The sequence below is a fragment of the Macrotis lagotis genome, chromosome 1 (assembly GCF_037893015.1).
Source record: "Macrotis lagotis isolate mMagLag1 chromosome 1, bilby.v1.9.chrom.fasta, whole genome shotgun sequence".
NCBI classification, from domain to species: Eukaryota; Metazoa; Chordata; class Mammalia; order Peramelemorphia; family Peramelidae; genus Macrotis; species Macrotis lagotis.
Window position 1 is genome coordinate 741711252 of NC_133658.1, and position 25758 is coordinate 741737009.

The window sequence follows — 25758 nt, forward strand, 5'->3', positions numbered from 1 at the left end:
TTCCTCATCTCTCCCACACTATAAAGGTTGTGCCAGCTCATTCAGAGGTTTCTTGTGGCCCAAAGCATGTTTGTCTTCTACATGACTGAACCTCATGATAAAGAGATTTCTGGGCAGTGAGGGATTTACAAGTAGTAAATCACTAAAAAGGCTGTCTTTGAAGGAGTTGCCTCATGTATTCTGTAGAAATAAGTTGATGTCAATGTTCCTTTACCTCAAATGTTTACAAAACTTACTAAATAAACTTTTTGTACCATAATGCTTTCCCTTCTAGATTGTTTTTTCATCATAATTGTGACTGACATCTTGCCTGAATTTCCTAAATAATAATAATAATTAAAAAGTTAAAAAAAACTAGCACAATTACCTTGCAGAAGTGAATTTTAGATTGTTTAGATTGACTCAGAGATATTTGTGGCTACAAGTATGATCACAAGTAATGTATTACTTTTCATTTGTATGATTTTAAATTTAAACCTCTCCATTTTTATATAGTAACCTGATACTAATCTAATCTGTTCCCACTGAAAGAAATCCTTAGTTCATTTTAAAAATTATAATTTTCTATATCCTAAGCAAAAGACTTAATCCTCCCTTTCCTTGCAACAGGAATCTGAGACAAGACAGGCCTTAAGAGTAAAGCTAGTCTCAACTTAGAATGGATTGTGTTGCAAAAAGTGGTTTTAAAGGTTTAACACCTCAGAATTCATTTTTCTCCTGGAAATGTATTATTATGGTGGTTAGGATCTCAAGCAAGTCCATGAAAGATTAACTGTCAAATAGTTTGTGAACTAAATAACCCAAAATGTCTGCCTTTGCAACTTAGTAAGGATGAGACAACTGCACTTCTGGCTAGGATGGGGGGGAAGGGTGGAGTACACAGGCCAGACAATTCTTTGTTAGTTTTAAGTAGAGAGTACCTATGTAAGAAGTAATGGTGGGCCTACTTGTGACTTCTTACTTTTTTGTTCCCCTTCAACCCACTATCCTTTCTCCTTTTTGTGAGCTGACAATCTATACAGAATTATTTGTATATACCAGTAGTCAGACTGGAGCTAGAAGTAAAACCAAGAGAGATTGTCCATTGGCTAAGAACCAAATTAGAAGTAGAATTAGAATCCAGACTGAGTGGAATAACTACATTGAAGGAAGGTGAGAATTCTGTGTTGCATCTAGACTCTCACCTGAGAGGAAATTTAGAGTATAAAAAATTACATAATAATAATAATAATAATAATAATAATAGGAGCAGCTAGGCGGCACAGTGGATACAGCACCAGCCCTGGAGTCAGGAGTACCTGAGTTCAAATCCAGTCTCAGACACTTAATAATTACCTAGTTGTGTGGCCAGGGGCAAGCCACTTAACCCCATTTGCCTTGCAAAAACATAAAATAATAATAATAATAATAATAATAATAATAATAATAGTTATCATTTTGGAGGGGGAAACTGAAGCTTAAGGAAGTCAAGTGACTTGGCCAGAATCACAAAACTATTGTCTGAAAGATCTGTCTAAATACAAAACTAATAATATTTTTTCTAGGTTAATTAATTACCTTAACACACATTTATTTAGCATCTAGTCTGTGCAAGGCTTCCTCAAGAAGCTGACATATTTGAAAAATATACATCCCCCAGTAGAATGTAAGATCTTTGGGAAAGTGGACTGGTTTGTCATTGTTGTCATTGTCATTGTTGTCCTTACAATAAATAATAGTTAACATCTAAATAGTTCTTTAGCATTTGCAAAGTGCTTTGTATTTATATAAAAGACATTTATATTTATAGAATTTTATTTGATTCTCACACCAACTCTTTAGTATAGGTGCTGTTGTTTTTCCTCTTTTACTTATGAAGAAACTAAGCCTCAGAGAGTAATTGACTTGCAGTGTCACATAACTTGCAATTAACTGTCTATGGCAGAACTTGAACTAAGGTTTCCCAACTCTATCATTCTCTTGCATACAGTAGGTATTGAATAGGTGCTTATTGAATTGATTTGAATATATCAAAAAAGATAGTTAACAAGAGAAGGATGTTATATGAGAAGTTCTAAAATAACTTAATGGTACAGATCAAAAGTACTAGAAAAGTTCAAAGGAAGGAAAAATAATCATGATCCAAGAAAAACTCACAGAGAAGGTATGGGATTTGAGTTAAGCCTTAAAGGAGGAGTCAAAATGAAATTGCTTGAAGAGAGCAAATGATTATCCATGCAAAGGAGAACAGAATAATCAAAATTATAGAAATGGGCAGGGGCTAGAAGACTTGTGGAGTTTCAGGGTAAGCTGTGCAGTCGGCTTCACATTCCATTCCACTGCCTCTGCTAGGAATTCAATACACACTCAGAATGGAATGTGTGATGGACACCCACCAAGTAGAATCCCACTACAAACCAATGGAAAAATGAGATTTCACTAAAGCTCAACTAAGTACACTCTGGATATTAGGGACAAAGGCAAGTGGCCCAAGTAAGAGTGATGAGTGTTGGAGAATTTCTCATTTGTGACTTTTTGAAACAGTCTGTGAAATTCTATCATGGAAAGGGAGATTCTAACTAACATCTGCAAGGCTTTTTATGATAAGTTTCCAATGAGTAGCACAGATAAAAATTTAGAACTCAAGGGAGGGGAAAATTACCCTAGGATCATTAGAAGTTTAAGGTTCTTGAAGAATGATTCTGTCCACATAGATTTAGAACTGGAAGAAACCTGAGAGATCCTCTATTTTAACTCATTCATTTTTCAGATGAAGACATTAAGAAGACCCAGAGAGGTCATAAGATCATGGCTCTAAAGCTAAAAGAACATCAAAGAGCAACTAGTCTCCCCTCCTCCCTCTGATTTTACATTACTGCCTCAGATCCAGGAAGATTAAATAATCACACAGGTATGCATTAGACATAACATTTGAACTCAAGTCCATTAAATTCAGGGCTAGTGTCCTCTCCATTGTACCATCTTGTCTCTGAATCTATGGATTTCTCAAAATTTTACATATTTTCTAAATCTTCTTTAGCTCCATCTTCACCAGTTCAACTCAAGTATTTATAGTTCCTGTGCTAGATGCTATGGATGCCAAGTCAAAACCACACCAACTGGTTGGAATTTAACCCAAGGAAGTCAATGACAAAAAAAAAAAAAGACTACACAGACAACCTGGAAGCAAAGTTGATGTACATCACTTGGGGAATGGTTAAACATATTGTGATAACATAAATATAATAGAATATTATTTATTAATTCATCTAAAAATAGCAATAATAAACCCATTATTCATTAATATAAATAAAATTATTTTATCAAAAATAACTTCTAAAACAAAAACTTTCATTAGGAAAGTAGTATAATATATATTTTTATAAATTATAATGTCTTACTTATTGGAAGATAGCTGGATTATCATTTCTGCTTCTGACTTTAATCTACTGTAATATTTTTTTTTGGTTGAAGTATATGAAGAAAATTCAGTCCTTCACAGATAATTGGAAAAGGGAGGAATACTTTATAGGGTAAATAATGTCTTAATAGTATTATAAAAATAGTTTTGATCTCTTGAAGCCTGAGAGGGGAATCTGACAGACCCCCTAGAAGCCCTTTGGGGAGTGCCAAGAGGTCAAAATCCAGCTTGGAGAAGTATTACTTCATAGTAATACCTTCTTCTGGACCCCAGCTTGACCTCTTTCACCAGACCTGGATTTTTTGCTTCTTGATTGTTTACAAAATTCAGGAACATCCTTTTAAAAACAAATGTTTGTTTTTGACCTCTGAGTCATTCAAAGACAATGTCCCAGGTCCTAAGGAAAATTCCCAATAAGGAATTCCAAAAATGTTTTGTGGAATACCAACATCATTGAGTTAAATAAGCATTCTAAGGGGACTGCAGTGAAGAGATCAGCTCTCAGTATATCCAATAAAATCTGGTATATGTATTGTAGCAGTTTATAGTTTTAAATAATCACATTACTTTATTGCCATACATTATATTAATTTTTTGGAAAAATATTTGGGCTCATTTCTCTTGGAACTTCCACACTTCATACCTGGCACAGTGAAATTGAAGTCAGTGGATTCAGGTTCTTTCTCTGGTGATGTCCAGAATTATATCATTTGCACCCCTTCATTACTGTTAGACATTTATCAGACTTGGAAGCTCTCTAGTCATGTATTATCAGAGTCAATTTTGGCAAGATTTAATTTACTGATAAATATAAACTTTGCATGAAAAAAAGAGAGGGGTGGCTAGGTGGCACAGTGGGGCGGCTAGGTGGTGCAGTGGATAAAGCACTGGCTCTGGAGTCAGGAGTACCTGGGTTCAAATCCAGTCTCAGACACTTAATAATTACCTAGCTGTGTGGCCTTGGGGAAGCCACTTAACCCCATTTGCCTTGCAAAAACCTAAAAAAAAAAAAAATCAAAAGAGATTCAACTTATCAAATGTCCTTAAACCTCACTCTTGGTTGCATGATTTGCCCAGATTTCATTGAGTCATTACTCACATACTCATGTGAATGGTTCTTCTGACATTGGTCATAATAAAAATTCCACATACCCTATTTCCACCATCACCATTGCAAGTTGAAATAAATATTATACATGGATAAGTACAACTGATAGTGATAATATTGCATTTCATGTAAGTTATAGTAAAAAAAAATAGCTTTACTCCAGGAAATGGGGAGCTACTGAAGGTTTTTTGAGGAGTGATGTTCTTATTATTGGATTGTTATTAATGTTAACTAATCTTTAATTATGACTTTAATATTTTTAAAGTACTTTATCTATACTTATTTGATCCTAAGTCCTATAAACTTTATTATAGTTGAGGAAATTGAAACTTTGAGAGATTTAATGGACTAGATAGTACTAATAAGTTACTCCAGAGATTCAAACCCAGATTCCTACTTAGTCCAAACCCCTTGTTTTCTTCCACTACACCAGTAGGAAGACATCTCTTGTGATGTAAAGGGTGATTGGAGAGGGGTTAGACTGGAAACAGAGAGGTTAGAAGGCATTAAAATCATCTAGTTGAGATTGAAAAAAGAATATTTTCAGTGAAAATAAGTATGAAGAGATAAATGTAGGAGATTTTTGCCAAGGAAGAATTGACAGAACTTAGCAAGTAATTGACTTTGAAATGGCAAAATAAAGAAGAATGAAACATGAGTCACCTGGGTGAGGAGGAAGATTGTTGCACCATCAGCAGAAATAGGAGAGTCAAGTTTCAGAGGAGATATGATAATGAATTCCACTTTGGACATGTTAGATTTGAGGTTCTGGTGATTTATTTAGATGGAGGTGGATATTCAATAGACATTTGGAAAAAGAAAACTAAAACTCTAGAAAGGGGTTTGGATAGGGGATGCAAATTTAGGCATCATTTGCAAAGAGGTAAAAAATTGAAGATATGGAAGTTGATGCCATCTTGAAGGGAGTGTAAATAGAGAGGAAGAGATGAGCCAAGGATAGAAGGTTGGAGGGACATCTACTTTTGAGTGGATTAAAGAGACAGAGAAGTAGTTAGGTAGAAGGAGAATAATGAGAGTACAATATCTTGAAAACCAAGAAAGAAGAGGATCTAAAGAAGGAGAGGCTGGTCAAGAATACTAAATACTACAGAAAGGGTCAAGGAAAATGAGCTCCAATTTAAAAAACCATTGGATTTATCTATAAAGAGGTTATTAATATGCTTGGAAAAGGTTGTTTCAATGGAGTAGTCAGAGAAGAAACTAGATAGAGTAGGGAATGGTTAATAAGGAAGTAGAGATAGTAAGTACACTCTATAAGTTCAGCAATAATTAGAAGAGAACTAGAACAGTAGTTTGAAGATACAGCAGAGCCAAGAGAAATGGGTTTGTTGAGGGGGGATATAAAGTTTAAGGGAAAACTTGAATATGTTTTTAGATGAAAGAAAGAAGTTAAAAGAAAGGAAGAGTTTGGAAATTCATGAGGAAAAAAAGATGATTAATGGGACAATGTCATGAAAATAATAGGACATGATAAGAATCAAAGGTTTAGCTTGCTGATAATACCAGCTGATTTCTAGACTAGGTTCTCTAATACCTAGGGACCTACAAAAGAGAATTCAAACATTTTCCTTCTCCTGTTCCCTGAAAATAGCATGTGGTCCTACTTTTGGATGTGCTACATCTTAGACTGATAGGAAAAAAGAAATACTGTGGTGCAGTACATGGTAAGCTAGTCTCGGTCAGGAACCTTTGTTCAAGTTCCACCTCTGCCATATACTGGTTATATACTGGGCAAGCTCTTAATTTCTAAGTGACTCAGGAAACTTTCCTAATATAACAAATAGCAGAATGATCACACAATCATATTGAGAGAGAGAGTTTCTTAGTCTAAAGACATGACAGGTCTGAAACAAAAAAAAGAAAGAAAAATCCAGGTTTTTTTCAGAGTAAAAATGATCAAAATGGAGGGGCAATGGTTTATTTTTTTAAATCAGTCCTGCACACACATTTATACATTTATAGGATACTAGTCCTAGATCTTCCTTAATTCTCCCTTTTGATCTGGCTAACCACTTATAGTTGTTAACAATCTTGAACAATAAAAAGCAATCTGTTTTTTCATTTTATTTATATTAGATGAGAGATATAGTAGATTTCTCTTAGACTTGGAGCTTTAGAGAAAAGGGATGTATACTCTGTTTAAAGATGGAATGATGTTCAATTAGAGGTAACCTAGGGGGCTGAGTCATTAAGGCAAAAGGCAGAGAACTGGTTTAGTCTTCATATACCTGGCAAAGTCTCTAAAATCAATAATATATTAGGGTGGAGGGCATCATCATCCTACCATGCACATAACTCAGGTGTTACCCTCCACTGCTCATTATCTCTTATTCTGAATATGCAATATGTTACCAACACCAGTTGACCTACAAATAGCTCTGCCTCAAGTCTCTCCATTGCATCTTCCATTCAGACATCAACAATGGTTATCTGAAAGCACAGGTCTGACAAAGTCACAACTTCCATCTTCCCCTCAATAAACTTCAGGGGTCTTTATCATCTCCAAAACAAATGTAAAATCCTCTTGTTTGTTGATACTAGCCTCCTTGCTATTCCTCTAGCAAAAAAAATGTCATCTTCCATCTCCAAAATTTTTCTCTGGCAATCACTGTCTGGAATTCTCTCCCTCCTCATCTTTGTCTACTTGCAGATATGTTCACTAGTACAGAGTACTTATAATTTCATTGCTGCACTTCTATTAATGTGATATATGTTTACTCTTGTTTAGCAAGAATATTTTACCATTAGTTTATAGTTTATAGTCTACTAAAACCCTCAATATCTTTCTCATTTTTATTCAATTTCCTCACCATCCTCCCCCTTAATCTGAATAATCTTCATTTGTGCTTTTGATTTTTTTTCAAACTAAGTACAAGATATTATATTGATTTTCCTCAAATTTATCTTGGGGTTTCCAGCCCTATACTCTATTCAAGTTCATTTTCAATCTATTTCCATCTTACATATTAACTGTATTATCTATTCTTCCCAGCTTTGTGGGAAAGCGAAGTTTAAACCTTTATCTTCTATGTCTCCATCCAAATCATTGATAAAAAATGTTGGACAATCACATAATCAAGGGATCTCAGAGCCCAGAGGTCATCTACTCCAACCCAACAGAAATTCTTTCTACATTTCTGAAAAGTAGTCATTAAGCCTCTGCTTGAGGACCTCGGGTAACAGAGAATTCACTTCTTCTAAACACAGGTATTTAGATAGCTGTAATTTTTAAGAAGTTTGATCAAATCAAAATCTACCTCTTTGTCATTTCTACCCATTGCTCCTTTTGTGTTTTCTGGTGCAAAGAAGAACAAGTTTAATTCTTTTTTTTTTCAAGGAATAAAAGATAAAATTCTCAAGGGAGAGTTATCTTGTCCTGCCCCAATATTCTTCCTCCTGACAATACTATCATCCATCCCATAGTTTACTATTTTTATCCACAAAGATATCCAGAGATAATTTGTCACATGCTTGATTGAAATCATGAAACAGTTTCTATACTAATAGTAATCCTACCTAAAAAGGAAATGAAGTTAGTTTGGCATGACTTGTTCTTGAGAAAAACATACAATTTCACCATGAAATGTTAGAGAAAAGATTTCATTTCCTAAAACAGGATTAATAAAATTACTCATTTCAAAGTATAACAAGGAAAAAAGTCTACTTTACTGTCTGAAAAAAAATATTTCAGTAAAGATTTTGCTTATTTATTGTGTTTTTTTGTTTGTGATATAAATATGATAGAAAGTACTTTAAACTTAGAAAACTGTTCAAGTTCCCATTTTGCCACATTCTCAATATGTGAGCTTGGAAAAAATCACTTCATACTTTGGAGCTTCAGTTTCCTTATCTATAGAAAAGGGAATGATGAGATTTATCCCCTATGATTATGAAGTACAACTAAATCTCAGTTATTGCAGTGGATCCCATTAAGTACCTACATTGTTCATATTTGCAGTATATTTGCACTAGATGAGAACCAACTTTGATAGCTAGATAATACAATGTATAGAGGACCAGACCTAAAATAGGAAGATGTGAGTTCATATATATTAGCTTTGTGACCCTGGGCAAGTCACTCCACTCTGCCTCAGTTTCCTCATCTGTAAAATGAACTGGAGAAACTTTGCGTAGAAAACCCCAAATGAAGTCACCAAGAGTTGGACATAACTGAAAACAACTGACAACAATATCAAAGGAACTAATTATGATATTTAACAAAATTATAACTTTGACTAGTACAAATACAAATACATATGACCAATTTGCAGGATTTATTTATTCACACTAATCAGAACCCAGTTCTATACTTTTAAGAAAAAAGCAAAAATGCAGACATTTTATGAGCAAATGAAAAGGAGAAGTTGGTGGGCACACAGTGGAACACCCTGGAGTCAAGAAGACCTGAGTTCAACTCTGACCTCAGGCACATACTAGCTATGTGACCCTGGGCAAGTTTTACTGTTTCTCAACAACAAAATGGAGGCCACAAAATCACCAACTTCCAAGGTGAGATAATAAATTGTAAAGTGCTCAGCCCAGTGCTTGCCCAGTAGACTCAGCTTAAAAACTAGTTGCCAATATTAGTGTTATTATTCTTATTGTTGTTGTTATTGTTATTACAAGGAAGAAATAAAGAACTTGTAGCAATCTTCTACTATCCAGTGGAATTGCATCCTACATGAGGGTTAAATAAAGTCAATCTCTGAAGCAAAACATTTTATTTTTTACACTACTCAACTAAACTACTGATCAGAAGACAGAGAAGGCACTAAGACAGCTTCACAAAGAAAAGGAAACTGGGGCAGCTAGGTGGCGCAGTCGGGGCGGCTAGGTGGCACGGTGGATAGAGCAACGGCCCTGGAGTCAGGAGTACCTGAGTTCAGATCTGACCTCAGACACTTAGTGATTACCTAGCTGTGTGGCCTTGGGCAAGCCACTTAACCTCATTGCCTTGTAAAAACCTAAAAAAAAAAAATTAAAAACAAAGAAAAGGAAACAAAAATCAGATTTAAAAGGGATTGTACAAAGCATGGTTCAGTTCAATCAGAGGAAATTTAGGAACTAACTTTTCTGGTATGTATGACTCAGGGAGAAAGATTTGTCTTCTCCTCCCATTTTGGTAGTTCTGCTCCGAATGTCCACATGTAGCCCTGAAAGAGAGAGAAATCAAATTGCCCTGGATGAAAATAATGTCATGATTCCTTTAGCATATAGGACAATTCCACTAGATATCTAGACAAATATTTCCAGATGTTCTTTCATTCTGTATATATCAAGATTTCTCCAGAATTTTTCACACATAGGGAAATTCTATTAGAGGTACAGATAAAATTTAAAACTGAATTATAGGGCACTTGAAAATTTCCCAGTGTGTCCCTACCAATGCATAAGACAATCTTAATAGACTTGTTAGTAATAGGACAAATAACATTAGTTCAAAAAGAAATAAAAGAGAATCTGAGGTGATTGGAATCAATTTTTCAAAAGTCAGTCACATAATTACATTGAGACACTAAGTGACTACTCATCCTCATCCACAGGGGTAGGGACATTTGTCCCTCCCTGTCCTGTACCCATCCATTGTATTTCATGGGCTATATACAGTCCTCAGAAAGCATGACCTATGGTTAGTGGAATTAGATTCTCTTTTCTCATATTTGAGTTGTTCACAAATCTAGTCTACCCTGTCACTTCTAGAAAAATTGCTTATTGTTTAAGTTATGTCACAAGTCTATGTCTCTAAGAGAGAGGGTAAAAAAGGCACTTAGCGTACAAATAGGAATAGAGTATGGAACTTATTCTTACAAAGAAAAAAATTATAAACATGGAAGAATCATCGTTCATATTAACAGAATTAACAGTTTCAGTAACTTAACTTATAAACATGGTTATAGTTATCTGGAAATTTCAGATTACATTATGTGGTTTTGCAAAACTGCTAACCAGACTTTTTATATCTCGCCTCAGCTCTACATTGCCCAACTAGACCCAATACAATCAAAGCTTGGCCTGATTCTCTTATCAGTTGCCATCTTATCTTTAATTTAGAAGCTTCCCTTCCTGTCAGATATTGTTAGCCTAGGGGAAACTCTAGCTGCCACAGCTGTACCCACAGACCTACTTCGGACAGTGCAGAATGTACAAGGTTGTTTCCAGTTCTAAACACATCTACCATGTTTACTGAGGATCGGGAAAGAATGAACTTGAGAGAAAGAGACAGCATGTATTTACAGCCATGTGGATTCTGACTGGGAGACATTCTAATCTCCCACATACTTGACTCTTGGGTTACAACTGGAAACAATGTTTTTCATCTGATGAAATGGGAACATTTCATTGATGGAAAAAAGAGAGAGGAGCAGAGATGAATAGTTACTTTTGTTTATCTATTCTTTTATCCAATAACTCTTGACTGGACAGCCAATTGAGGGGTTCTTCATTTCCCTATTGCCTTGCCACTTAGACAGTTAATGGTACAATGGACCCAAGTTCAAATTTAGCCTCAGATACTTATTAGGGATGTGCTTCTGGCCAAATTGCTTAACCTGTTTGCCTTAGTTTCCCCAACTGTAAAATGGAGATAATGATATCAATTGCAACCAGGGTAGTTGTGAGGATCAAATGAGATAATATATGTAAAAAGCACGTTGGCATTTTCATATATATATATATATATATATATATATATATATATATATATACCCTTTCTTTTAGTCATGTGTCCAGAAGTATGCCCCCAAAGTTCATATGTGTTCAACTAAAAATAGGCAAAATGAAAAGTTGTTCATGGCTTACCATGACCAGATGCCTCCTCCCAGCTCATGTTCCAGAGCTCCTTCAGTGTAATGGTGGGAAGAATTACCCTTTCTGTTCAAATTGTTTTTGTCTCCATCTCTTTTTGGGTGTGCAAGTATCATTGAATCAATTCACATATTGCATATATGATGTGATTCCATTGTAGTCAAATATAATGACTGAAGTAATCAATGTATAGTAAATAAACAATATTGTAACTTACTTATATTAATGAATCTAAAAACTGAATACTAGTCCTCCAAGTTTATTTATCTCTCCTTGTTAAGAATATTACTATCCATACAGGAAGAAACAAGTGGATGAAGAATATCTATTGTCCAGTTAGTGATTTACAGTGGATGTATAATTTAAAGAATTGACTCAGTATTGCATATATCTAGAAAAGATCCGTAATGGAGAAGTAATTGGGTCCAGAGGTAAATAGAATTGGGGTTGTATTCACATTGGGAGCTTATTCAGTGGTTTTAATGACTCCAAAATTCTCCTTGAAACAAAGACCTATTCTTTTTACACCAATATTCTCCAATTTTATGTGACTTTAAGTAATAGAATATTACAGTTTTTGAAGAAATGAAGTTGAAGGGGTGGCGTAGTGGCATAGTGGATAAAGCACCGGCCTTAGAGTCAGGAGTGCCTGGGTTCAAATCTGGTCTCAGACACTTAATAATTACCTAGCTGTGTGGCCTTGGGCAAGCCATTTAACCCCATTGCCTTGCAAAAAAAAAAAAAGAAATCAAGTTGAAGACCACCTAAAGGATAACAGAAAGACACATGGTAAGCTAGTGGTTGGACTGAACTTAAAGCCAAGAAGACTTTCAATCACATCCTACCTCAGATACTTATTGACTATATGACCCTAGGCTTTCCCTCCTCATCTGTATTATGAGGTTGTTGGATTCAGTGACCTCAAAGGTCCCTTCCAGCTTTAAATCTATGAAGCATAATATCTTATTTTACCATCTCATGAAGCATAATAAATACCATATACATCCTAGGTAATTTCATGATATCTGGAAACTAAATAAAAATTCTAGAGTCTGTGATTAACCAAATCATATGTTCGGCAACTGACAGTCCCTGCTTGACAAACAGCAGCACTGTTTTGATAACTTACATACTTTGCTGCCAATGTTAGTTTAATATCACACTAGATAATGGCTGAAACAAAATCTCATTTACAATATTAATGTAGTGTGAAAATCAAGAGTAAGAGAAACTGTTGGGACTGATTTTTCACTTAAGAATAATTACACACAAAAAAATTTAAAGAGCCATAGCATAATAGCACCATTTTATTGTTTTCCCATTAAAGCAAATAGTGAAGTAAATTAGGAAAATTGAAATCTTATCATCACCATTAATAAGTAATATTTAAAAGACTGACATTTATCTAGCACTTCAAGTCAAGTATTTATTAAGCAGTACCTATTAAATGCCAAAATAGTTATGCTAAGATCTATATTCAAAGAAAAATAAAAAAAGCCCCTGCCCTTGAGAAGCACACAGTCTAATGAGAGAGACAACATGAAAACAAATATATACAAGCAAGATATATGAAGAACAAATTAGAAATGATCAACAGGGAGAAGACAATGGAATTAAGTAGAATCAGGGAAAGTTTCTTTTGTAAAATTATACTTTAGCTAGATTTTGAAGGAAACCAAGGAAGCCAGGAGGCAGAATGAGGAGGAAGAGAATTTCAGGTGAGGCAGACAAAGAAAAATGCCTAGAGTGAAATGTCTTTTTTGAGGATCAGCATCACATTATTAGTGATTTATAAAATATCTGTAAAATAACCTTACCAAGTAGGTAATGAATATTCTGTTTTATCAATGAAAAAATGAGTCTCAGAGATCTTAAGTGAAAATAGTGAGAAAATCTACAGATAATAATAGGAATACATTTACATCATATTTCAGTTACTAAGTACTTTCACATATACTATCTTATTGATACCTTAATAGAATCCTTTGTAGAATTTATCCTTGGTTTCCAACATGTCTGTTGAAACAACATACTTTCATTTTAGCAACAGAAGTTTTCTGAAACCTCTAGGTATTATGGAAAAGCACATTGAGACCCTTGCATGGGAAATTATCTATTCAAACAAAAATTTATGAAGAGTCAAGCTGTAGAGTTAGCCAAGGTATTCACTGAGGAATTGAATCTATTCCTACAGAAGAATCTCTAGGCCTTTTACTCTTCTCATTTCAAATTCTTGTGTTACTTTTCTCTTGTATAAACAATATCCCAGTAGGAGCCATGATTTTCATTATTTTTACCAAAAATAACACTTAGTCATTTTATTATCTCTTATTAATAGTGATGATGAAGAAGAATGGGAGTATGGTTTGTTCTTTAAAAGGATGTTAACAATTTTAGATTTAGATTTAGATTTATTGCACTAAGAACTTCTGTCATGTCATAGTGTCTTCTCTCAATTGGACCAAAAGATAATACTTTAATTTAAAATGTTAAATATACACTTAATTTTTTTTTTGCTTATCACATGTGTGTTGCCTGTATAGGTTATAGGGAAGTCCATAAGGTTTGTCTAAATGAAGCTCAAGAATCTTGTCCACCTGTCTCCAGTGAGAGAAGATATATGTAATTCTAGTCCGGTACTTCCTCTCTGAAAAGAGCAGAGCGGACAAGTAGGTTCCACCTGCTCTTTTCCAGAAAGGAATTTTAGATATAGATAGATAGATACATAGAGAGATACATAGAGAGAAAGAGATATGTATGTATGCATGTAGATATATTGATTTGTATGTGTAAGTGTGCATGTATATGTAATGTATCTATATGTGTGTTTATATGTATATGTACATATATGTATGTTCATATATGTATGTATGGTTTTAAAAAATAAAAACATACTATACTAAATATTGCTGGCCAAGAGTATAAATTATTTTTTATGTTCAAGTGCTTTTCTGGTTACTATCATTTTAAAAAGAATGGGGTGAAATATCCAAAGTTTTTTTCCTGAAAGCTTGATTCCTTCCCACCAAAGTTACACAAAAGACCATCACAAAATAGTAAATAGCAAGTAAACCTATATTTCCAACCATTTTACAATCAGAAAATTATACAATAATATATAATAGATAATATATAGCTTGAATAAGTTCTCCTACTAGGAGTAAGGAAAAGAAAATAGCAAATCACTCCAGCATCTCTGCCAAGAAAACCTGAAGTGGGGTGTCAGAGATACAGACATGAATGAAAAACAACAAGGGGGAGTAAGACATTTTTGTTCAACCAAAAGAGAGACACTTCCATCTTACCCAAGAAAAATTTCCCAAAATCTCTGGGAAGGTAAGCTAAAAATCAAAAACATGTTGAGGAGACAACTTTTCTTTACATATCTACTTTCCAAAGGAAAGGATCCCTCCCAAGTATCCTTTCATAAAGAAGGAAAAATTCTCTTCTCCAAAACTCACACATTAATATTTTCCCTCATGAAGTATGGAAGAACTAAATAGTGCAAATTGTATAAATTCTGCATATAATTTAAACCAATCAGCATCTTCATTTGCATTTTGGACTCTGGTCTTAGTATCAACATCTACCTTTGATCCCTTTCTTCTCTCCTCAAACCACAATGCTTTTCCAGGTATCAGAGAGGTTTTCCAGTCCTGATGTTAGCCACATGATGGTCATGGCTCCAACACAACTCTGGGTTTTCAGGATGTACAGTATTCAGTTTCTATGTGAAATTTTTATATGCATTTTTATGCACAGTCATAGGAGGTCAGCCATGCTTTTTAACTTTCTAAAAATCTGGGGTTCTTAACTTTTTTTTGTCATATACTCCTGTATATCCTCAGTCTGATAAATCCAATGGATCCTTTATTAAAATAATATTTTAAATGCATAAAATAAAAAATTACAAAAAAACCAAAGATGTAGAGATAAAAAATGCTAATTTTTTCAACCAAATTCATCTTCTCCTTGAAATCCATTCACAGACTCCTACTCTAAATTATTCAACAGCAGGTTGACTCTTCACTGTCCTTAAAGCATTACTCTTTAAAAAAAAATGACTATAGGAGCTATGGCAAACATTTCCCACTACATTTCCTGTTGACACCTGAAACTGAGGACAAACATAGCAAAACAAGACAAACACTCCAACCCATTTCTTGTAAATGTAATAAAAGAAGGAGTAGAGAGAGGAAAGGAATCCTTCCTCTCTCACCAGTTCAATTCATAGCATTAATGCTAGGCTTGAATTGTGATTTTTTTTTTTTTACTCTGAATTTTTTTATTTTTTGGAAGCAGAGAGTAGGAAAAAGAGATTAAGTACCTTAGTCTTGCCTATATAAAAGATTCAGCTTTTTCTGGCTTACTGCAGCTGCTCAGCCAATCAAAGGAGGCTACACTCACTCCCATGATAGGGAACACAGAGTGCCTCTATGTTAAGTGATATGGACATGTTCAAATACATATAGATATGGACATATATATTTGTTGTTTTTCAGTTGTTTCAGTCATGTCTGACTTTTGTGACTTCATTTGGGGTTTTCTTGACAATGGTTTTTTATTTCCTTCTCCAGCTTATTTTGCAGGTGGGGAAATAGAAGCAAATAGGTTAAGTGATTTTCCTAAGGTTACACAGCTACTAAGTATCTAAGGTCAGATTTAAACTCAGGAAGATGAATCTTCCTGAATCCAGGTCTGGCACTCTATTCTTTTTTTTTCAGACATAAAACTCAGTTTTATTTAGAGAATTAAACACTTGAGCTTCTTTTTAAAAAAATCAGCCTGGGAATACCATGATCTAGTATTAACTAGGAGACTTGTAACTGTAAACTAGGAATGCTAGGCTTTAAAATCAATTCAGACTTGTCATACCTCTGCCCTTAATCTTCAAAATGGTCTCATTCTACAATTCCTATTTCAGAATCTGACCTATATTCAAAGTTCCAAATATATTCCAAACTAATTTTAAAGAACTCGCTTGAGTCAAAAGATCTAGCAGACTGGCATGGCTGGGTTTGTCCTATTTCCATTCCAAAATCCTTACCAAAAAATTAAAAATTAGAAAAAGGACTCAAAGCTATCACATGAAGTGATAGCTTGTTCAGCCACCTCATGTATTCCCCCTATTCAATCTAGACCGCCACAGTCAGGCAGAAAGAAAGCACAAAGATAATTTTTCTTGCATCTTAGTGGTTGGCACTCTATTCTTGTACCACCTAGCTGCCTATATAAGGTAAATGCTTGTTTATAGATTCATATATGGATTTGTGGGACCTTTTTATAAAGATCCTTCATCCTTCAAATATCCATAATCCATATGTTGAGAACCTCACTAGCAAAGGTAGCCCCTGAAAGAAAGGTGTTTTTTTCCCATAAAGATGTTTACCTTGCAATTAATTAAGACTGAGGGAATGCTTTCAGTAATTTGTCTGTGGAATCCTCATGATAGTAACCAACAGAAAAAAAAACAAAATTGTGTTACCTTTCATAAAGATTCTATCTGACTTGTCTAACCAGAGGATTATCCATTAAACTGCTCACATCCAGCTCTAGGATTCAAACTCAGAATTGGAAAAGCTGGTTATATTTGATGTGGTTCTCTTTAATCTCAAAGTTTTTCAAAGTGGGTGTCTAGATTCTACATTTAAACTCCATTCCCCCAGTGACATTGATCTTAAACCCTCACTAAAAGTAAAGGGGTCACACCCAAAAGGAATAGAGCATTCTTGAAGCACAAGTTAATACTCTAACTACATCTTCCCTTTAATTTTTTCTTCTTTGATGCTAACATTAATAAGTAATAAGTTTGCACATCCTGTCTTTCCAGTTTGGTCTTCAGGTCAAGGATGTGTTTGAAATGGTAACAATTTAGAGTTTTATCACTCTTTGGATCCTAGCTGTTAATGGAAACATTCATCTTTTCTCTGTGTTTGTTCGGTCACCTATCGAGAAATAATTATCATTATACTGTTATAATCTTTCAGGCTCTCCACAAGGCTCTCCACAAAAAGAAGGGTTTTCATTAATTTATAAAAATACGTGATTTTTACATTAATTATGCATTTAATGCCATGTCATTATTGTCCCCATTTTACAGGGAATGTATAAAGGATTTAGTGCTAGAAGACCAACCCCTTCATTTTACAATGAAGAAAGAGCTTTTATGTGATTTACCCAAAGTCACATAGATGCCAGCAATCCTTTTGAGTACACCCCCTACACAGAGGTATAAGGCAGAGATACAGATCTAAGAAAGGTGTAATTACCCTTCCCTGAAACTTCAACCTGGGTGGTGTTTGTCTTTCATTCTCAAAGAAGACCATGACATCAGGAAGGTGTTGCCATGACAAGCACATGAACTGAATTTTAGTGAGGAAGGGCTGTGCTAAATCACCTTTTTCTTCCAGAGCCATCTGGGTCCAGTGTTCAGATATGGATCAGGATGACTTGAAATGGCCCTGAATTAGAGGCAATCAAGATTAAGTGATTTGCCCAAGGTCACACAGCTAGTGTCAAGTGTCTGAAGCTGGATTCAAACTCCTGTCTTCCTGACTCCAAGACCAGTGCTAATTGAATGATAATCCTAACACAGTAGCAATAAAAAGAGAATAAAGCATAAAGGGACAGTAACTGATAAGTCTGAGGAGTTAGAGAAGGTGATGTAGATGGAAGTGGTGGTAGAGGCAAAGGTTAGGTAGCAATCTTAGGGAAAGAGCTTGAGCAAATGAAGGAAAGAAGGAGGGCAGAAAGAAGGAAGGAAGGAAAGAAGAAGGAAAAGGAAGAAGGAAGAGAGGAAACAAGAAGGGAAGGGAGCAGGGCGGCTAGGTGGCATAGTGGATAAAGCACCAGCCCTGGAGTCAGGAGTACCTGGGTTCAAATCCGGTCTCAGACACTTAATAATTACCTAGCTGTGTGGCCTTGAGCAAGCCACTTAACCCCATTTGCCTTGCAAAAAACTAAAAAAAAAAAGGGAAGGAAGGAAGAATAAAATAAGGGAAGGGAGAGATGGAAGGTAGAAGAAGGGCAGAAAGAAGAAAAGAAAGAAGAAGGAAAGGATGAGTGAACTCCTTGGAAAGGTTCTAGTTGCTTTCAGTCAGCTTGGCACTCTGCATAGGGAATGTGAGTTTGTGGGACATTGTTTTCATTTTTTAAGGAAACTAAGGATGATCCCTTGATATTTTTTTACTTATTGATTTTGATATTATATGTAAGTCTAATGTAAATACTATTTTGTCCCATTATTATAACCATAATAATTATAATAATAACTTACTTGTGCATAGTATTTGCTATGCACCAGGCACTGTGGTCAGTGTTTTACATTTATTATTTCATTTAATGCTAGGAGGGAGGTACCATTACTATCCCATTTTACAGATGAAGAAACTAAGAGGTTAAGTTGTTCAGGGTCACATAGCTAATATATATAAGGACAGATTTAAACTCAGGTCTTTCTGACTCCAGATTCAGTGTTATAATTCTTGTACCACCTAGCTGCCCTTACCACATTTAATTATGTGCATATTTCCCTATAGCAGAGTGTAAGCTTCTGAAGGTCAAGACTATCCATTTTCTTTTTCCTGTCTTCGATGATTATCAGAGTACCTTTCACTTTGTGGAGAGGATCCTATCATTTCTTCCATATAGGGAACACCTACAAGAAAAGTGGGGAACTCCTCCACTAATGCAATTTATAGCCATAGATATTTGCCTGTATTTGAGTTTAGATGACTTACCATAATAACAGGCAGGAATTGGATCTAGGTCTTTCTGACTCCAAAGCAGACCCATTCTATAACACTACCTATATATGACTTGAACCTGCATACAGTAGACATTTAATAATCTCATCTTGTGACTTGATCAATATATCTTTGGTCATTGAGGTGAATAGGAAAATTCAGTGATATTTATTGCTGAATTTTCTTTTTTAGATTTATTTTTTTTAATTTTCCCCCCAGTTACATGCAAAAGCAAGTTCCAATATTTACTTCTAAAACCTTGGGGTTCCAATTTCTCTCCCTTCCTCCCACCCCCCCCCACTAGAAAGCAAATTACTTGGTGTAAGTTAAAAATATGTGGCCATGAAAAACCATTCCTACAATAGTCATGTTGTAAAAGTAAATATAGAGGGCAGCTAGGTGGTGCAGTGGATACAGCACCGGCCCTGGAGTCAGGAGTACCTGGGTTCAAATCCAGCCTCAGACACTTAATAATTACCTAGCTGTGTGGCCTTGGGCAAGCCACTTAACCCTGTTTGCCTTGCAAAAACCCAAAAAAAAAAGGTAAATATAACCACACATACACATGCACACATACACACACATACAGAAAGAGAAACCTCAAGAAAAAAAAGTGAGGAAAAAATATACTTCAGTTGGTAGTCATACACCATCAGTCTTTGGGATGGATAACAATCTTTTAAATTTTATTTATTTAAGGAAATGGGGTTAAGTGACTGGCCCAAGTTCACACAGCAAGGCAATTATTGAATGTCTGAGGCCAGATGCACCACCTAGCTGCCCTTGGGATGGATAACATTCTTTATCATAAGTCCATCAGAGAAATTGCATCAATACTTTTCCCCACAATTACTAATGCTAACTGTATTTTCCTCTATCCTATTTCCCCCTACCCCCATTTATTCTCTTCTCTCTCTTCTTTCACCCTGTCCCTCCTCAAAAATGTGTTATATCTAACTACCCTCTCACATGATCTTCCCTCTCTTCACTCAGGTGAAGCATAGAGAGGAAGGTGGACTGAATTGCTTATTTTCCTACGTGGGAAGATGATAATGATAACTCATATGAACCTTCTCATTAGGGCAATTAGAAAGAGCATATATAGACAAGGCATTGGAAGGAGTTGAATTTGAAGGTATACTATATTAAAAAGATGAAGTTAATGGGGGAGAAAGGAATACACTGGGAGAAAGGGCAAGGAGAGGTAGAATGTGGTAAGTTATTTCACATAAAAGAGGCAAGAAAAAACTTTTGCAGTGGAGTGGAAAAGGGGAACGGGGAGGGGGAATGAGTGAGCCTACTCTCATCAGAAGTGGCTCAGAAAGAGAATAACATATACACTCAATATAGAAATCTATGTTACCCTAGAGGAAAATAGAATGGGAAAAGGGAAATGGGGTAAGGGAAGGGGAGTGTAGGTCTTTGAAGAGAGGAAAGATATTTGAATTGCTTCTTTCTGGTTTCTTATAATATTTTCTCCTTGACTTGGGAGTTCTGAAATAGGGCTATAATATTCCTGGCATTTTTCATTTTGGTATCTCTTTCAGGAAGTGATTGGTGAATTTTTTCAATTTCTCATTTACCCTCTGCTTCTAGCATATCAGGGCAATTTTCCTGGAGAATTTCTTGAAAAATGACATCTAGGCTCTTTTTTTTTTGATCATGACTTTCCAGTAGTACAATAATTATTAAATTATCTCTCCTGGAAAAAAATTATCTCTCTTAGTTCTTTTTCCAGATCAGTTGTTTTTCCAATAAGATATTTTATATTATCTTCTAGTTTTTATTCTTTTGGTTTTGTTTTATTGTTTCTTGATTTCTCATAAAGTCATTAATTTCCCTTATTCCCATTCTACATTTTAAGGAATTGTTTTCTTCAGATAGCTTTTTAATCTCCTTTTCTATATGACCAGTTCTGCTTTTTAAGGCATTCTTCTCCTCGTTGGCCTTTTGGACCACTTTTTCCATTTGATCCAAACTGGTTTTTAAGATATTTTCTTTAGTTTTTTAAAAATCTTCCTCACCAAGTGGTTGACTTGGTTTTCATGATTTTCCCTCAATGCTCTCCTTTCTCTTCCCAACTTTTCCTCTGCCTCCCTTATTTGATTTTCAAAGTCTTTTTGGAGATCTTCAATAACCTGAGAACTATTCATATTTTTCTTGGAGACTTTGGATTCAGAAACTTTGACTTTGTTATCTTCCTATTGTGTATTTTGATCCTCCATAGGTTCAAAGTAATTGTCTGTGGTCAGATTTTTTTCTTCTGTTGTATGCTCGTTTCCCTAGCCTATGACTTGATTTTATTTGTTAGGGTGGGGCTCTGCTTCCAGGGTAGAGGATGCACTGTCCAAGTTTTTAAGAGTTTTTGTAGTGGTTTTTAGGGTCCCACTCCCCCCAGAGATCTGCAAGTTCTGAATTCCTCCAAAGTCTTATGAGACACTATGACTACTCTCCTGTACTGTGATCTGTGGATGACTACAAGCACTCCTCTGTGCCTGGGGAACTATGAGGAAAAGTCCATGCTCTGCTGCTCAAAATGAGCTCTGTTGTGCTTCTGTTCCTTTTCCTGAGACAGGGACCACAGATTTTGACCTGGATCTGATATGGGCAAAGCAATAGAGTCCTGCCACAGGGATAGTAAAGAGACTTCTGTAATCTCCTCTGACTCCCTTACCTCATCCATGGGCTGAGCACGCTGGAAGCAGCTGCTGGGTGGTTCCCTCTCTGGTGACTCCCCAAGACCTGCTCCTGGTCTCCAGGGTCTCCACTCTCACTCTGGTACAGCAGAGTTTTCCTGTGGAGCTTACCAATTGTCCTTGCCAATCCCTGGGCTGAGAGGTCTGGACCCTGTCACCACTGCCATGGACACGGGCACCCCTGAGGATCCAGGCACCCCCTTTTCTGCTCCTGAATGACTAGAGTCTGTTTGCTCCAGTGTAATCACTTAAAATCTAAGTTTGGCGCAGGTATAGGGACACTCCAAAGAGGAGATTTAAAAGGTACCTAAGAAACAATAGAACTCAGGTATAGGACACCTAGTTATTTCTAGACAAAAAAAAAAATGCATAAAGCCCACAAGTGCATATTGGTAGATTTAAAACAGGTTGTAGTAACTTATACCTGCTATTATACTAACCCAAGAGGTTAAAACATCAAAATGTAAAGCAATTTTGTGAGACTGATGAGTAGGCATTTTAGATTTCACTTAGGCTTTGCACTGTCAAAACAACTCCCTCCAGGTCTCTTTGTTCTGGTAGGAGTTGAGCTACTTGCCTTTGTCAGCATATTCTCTTCAATATAGAAATTTCTCATCTATCTAATCAACTCTAGCCAAGGGATTCCAGTTCTCCAAACTTCTTAACTCATGAAGTTGTCTCTAAGATTATACATGCCTATCTCAAGATCACTATTCAGTTGCTTATATTCAGAGAAGGAAAGAATGTGGAGAAAAGACAGACAGGACCTACAAGGTCCAGGCTCAGTTCATCTAGCAAAGTACCTGCTCTAGCTGTCATATGGAAGCAACTTCCATGAGGGAAGGGTGCTACTCCTCCTTCCACCCTTACTAGAGAGGTTCAAATAGCCCTGATGCAATCTTCACACCTGTGGAAAGAAGACAAAGGCCCTAGAATGAATCGCCCCTTTTCAAAATTCTAAAGTACTCTTGCTGCTTTGTAGCCAATAATGGTGGTATTGCCTTGTCATTCCCAAAGTTCTTAAGTCCTTCCACACTGACTGGAAGCAGACAGGGTTACTCTCAGTGAGTACCAGTACCATTATTATACCACCTCAAAAAATATATGTTAAGTACCTATTATGAACATAGAACTATGCTAAAGATAGGGGGAATATATACATTTTAGAGAAGACAAGATCCCTTCCCTAAATTTAATTCAATAAATATTAGTTAAGAAATCTGAAATACAGAGTTAATACTTTTAAGAAGACATCAATTTGTATCCGAAATACAAAATCATATGATAAATATGGTAGTTGCAAAATGAAATACTATATGAGGTCTGAGAGTAGACATAGTTACTAACTGGGGAATAAAAAAAGACTTCCTATAGAAAGCTAAAGATCTCCATCAAGTCTTTCCAGATTACCACAGCAACTAATACTTCCCCTTCAAAATTAACTTCTATTTATACATGTTTATGTGATCTCCTTTTATAGAATATGAGCTCCTTGAGGACTTGTTTGTCTTTGTCTTTGTATCTCCAGGCCTGCCACATCCCTGCAGATGCTTCATCTATGTTTGCTGAGTGAGTGAGCAAAAAGGAATCTTTCCATTTACTTTGATACCTTCTTATGGCAATATTTGACTAGTGCTTCCCAGGCACAGACCACAGTACAGAAGAGTAGTCAGAATGTCTCAAAGAATCCTTTCTAATTTGGGGGGACCCCTATCACTATTGGCTACATGCTCTCTCTACTCTTAGTCCATCTATTCCCATGTCTTTCTATAAATTCCCAGGTATCATGATAAAAATGACATTACCCATCCCTTTTCATTAAGGCCTTTTTGGTCAATCCTCAGCACTATTCTCCATGAACCATCAAAGGAGGAAAATCAATGAGATTTATCTGAGCAAGAACCTGACTCTTCCTTTAAGACCCATGGCCTTAACAGTTTACCATGAAGTAGAAGAGACAAGATTCCAACTTCAGGATACAATTGGCAGTAAAGTTGGGTGTGGGCAGGTCCAAAAGCACCATTTCCAGACTTCAGAATGATCACTGACATTGCCTCTTCCTTTTCCTATATATTTAACAGGAAAACCATCATACATGAAATTCAGTGACTTCCCTGGTGGTATTCATTTATTGCTCTTCATTCTCCCCATTGCTGTTTCATTTGAGAACTACAATCTTTCTTTATGTAAATTAAGGTATGGTAAAACAAAAGTCTATCTCTTTTGTCTGTCTAGTACTTTTCTGACATCTCCATCAAAATTTTCTAGGATGGACTGAAACAAGGAGGTATCCTCACATGTGTTCCTCAGATATGTCTTCTTTGTCTTTGAGAGGCCCTGGAGTTACTATTAAATAATCACAAAAAGCCTGTGAATCCATGTACACACTAAGCATTGTCATATTGAACTTTAATTCCAACAAAATATGCATCATGACTCAGGTTAATAAACAAACACTAGATATAAGCTCCTTGAGGGCAGAGACTGCTTTTGTGATTTTGTTTTTCCTTGTATTTCCAACACTTAGCATAGCACCTGGAACATGCTAAGTAGGCTTAATCAATACTTGTGAATTATCTGATTAATCCATTCATTGATTGTATAAAACTATGTCTTTTATATATGTAGATATTGTTGTGATTAATAAAATAAAAATTCATTTCAGAGCATTACTAATGAGACAAAAGAACCTACCAATGATTGAAACAAGGCATGTGAAAAATTCTTTAAAAAAGTAGAACTTTAAATAATTAACAAATCAATAATTATCCAAGACCAGATAATGAAACATATCTCAGAAGAAAGTTCAGACACTACTGAGAGTGTTATATTTATTTCCAGATGAGGTAACTGTATCAGATGTTTTTGTTTAACTGTTTTTCTTTGATACAAGGGAAGATTCAATGAAGAGGGGAGAAAAGGGGGGGGGAGTATTTATGGAAATAACTCTAAGATAAAATTAAAAGATATTAAAACTTTTTTAAAATGGTGAATTCTTACTAGCTTTTTGTCAACATGCATTTTCTTTATCAATGGATGCTAATAATGAAAGTACTATCATGTGGATATTCATCATTTTAAAAAATTATTAAAAAGGAGACTCACTCAAACAGATTGTAAAGCATTCTATTAAGTGGTTTTCACTCAGTCAATAAACATTTTATTAAATGTCTACTATGTTCCAGGGATTGTAGTGTATTAAAAAGGAATCAAGTGATACCATCTGACTCCAAATGGGAATTTGGTGAATAAAAGAATACATTGATTTTCCCCCCCTACACATCAGGTTTCTAACTAAAGAAGCAAATTACAAATAGAAAAGAGTCTGCATTTAAGGGAATAGCTCTATGTTATTTCTTCATTAAAGTACCTAGCATCTTCTAGAGATAAGTCAGTAACATTGCTCTTTTGCAGATAAAGAAGACAGAGAGGCAAACAGACTTGCCAAAAGTCACTCAATCCATCAGTGGCAGAGCCAAAATTAGAATGCAGAGTCTAACTCTGAGTTCTGTGCTCTGAACAATTAGGTAGTAGCTCTACAAGCCAGAGGAGCAAAAAAAGGCCTGCCAAGAAATTGTTTGAATGACCTAGCCAGGAAAGAAGCAATGAATAAACCAGGCACCCAGAGGCTGGCACAAAATGTAAATTTGGAAGAGGTTAGATTATATTTTTAGAATTTCAAGAGAAGTACAAAAAGAAAATGAGAAAATTATAGATATCTTTTTTGTTGATTTAAGAATAACAAAAATATTGCCAAATAAAAACTTACCTATGATGTTTTTAAAAGTTATGCATGATTTTTAGGATTTTTGTCTCTTCCCTTAAAAATCAGAATGTCTGCTTGTTGCTGTTTTCTTATCTCTCTCTAGTAGTAATCTGAACCCACTCCTCCTCCCCCTAAAAATCCAATCTTCTAAATTCTCCTCACTGGTCAAAGGACTTGTTGATTTGCAGTGCATCAGTTTGCTCTCCTGATACAAATAT

General features: G+C 35.4%; 2 long non-coding RNA genes across 2 annotated transcripts in view; one reads left to right on the plus strand and one right to left on the minus strand.

Annotated features, from left to right (window-relative positions):
- The window catches only part of LOC141508007 (uncharacterized), a 28355-nt gene extending 5679 nt beyond the window's left edge, over positions 1-22676 (minus strand). Inside the window, exons 1-2 of the long non-coding RNA XR_012474315.1 lie at positions 22578-22676; positions 9599-9682 (exon numbers count right to left, since the gene is read on the minus strand). This is a non-coding gene — a long non-coding RNA (uncharacterized LOC141508007). The remainder of the gene's footprint in view (positions 1-9598; positions 9683-22577) is intronic.
- Positions 22677-22813: 137 nt separating this feature from the next.
- Positions 22814-24220, plus strand: LOC141487704 (uncharacterized). Its single transcript, XR_012468495.1, has 3 exons — positions 22814-22838; positions 23303-23343; positions 23856-24220. It is a non-coding gene; the product is annotated as an uncharacterized LOC141487704 (long non-coding RNA).
- Positions 24221-25758: the final 1538 nt, after the last annotated feature.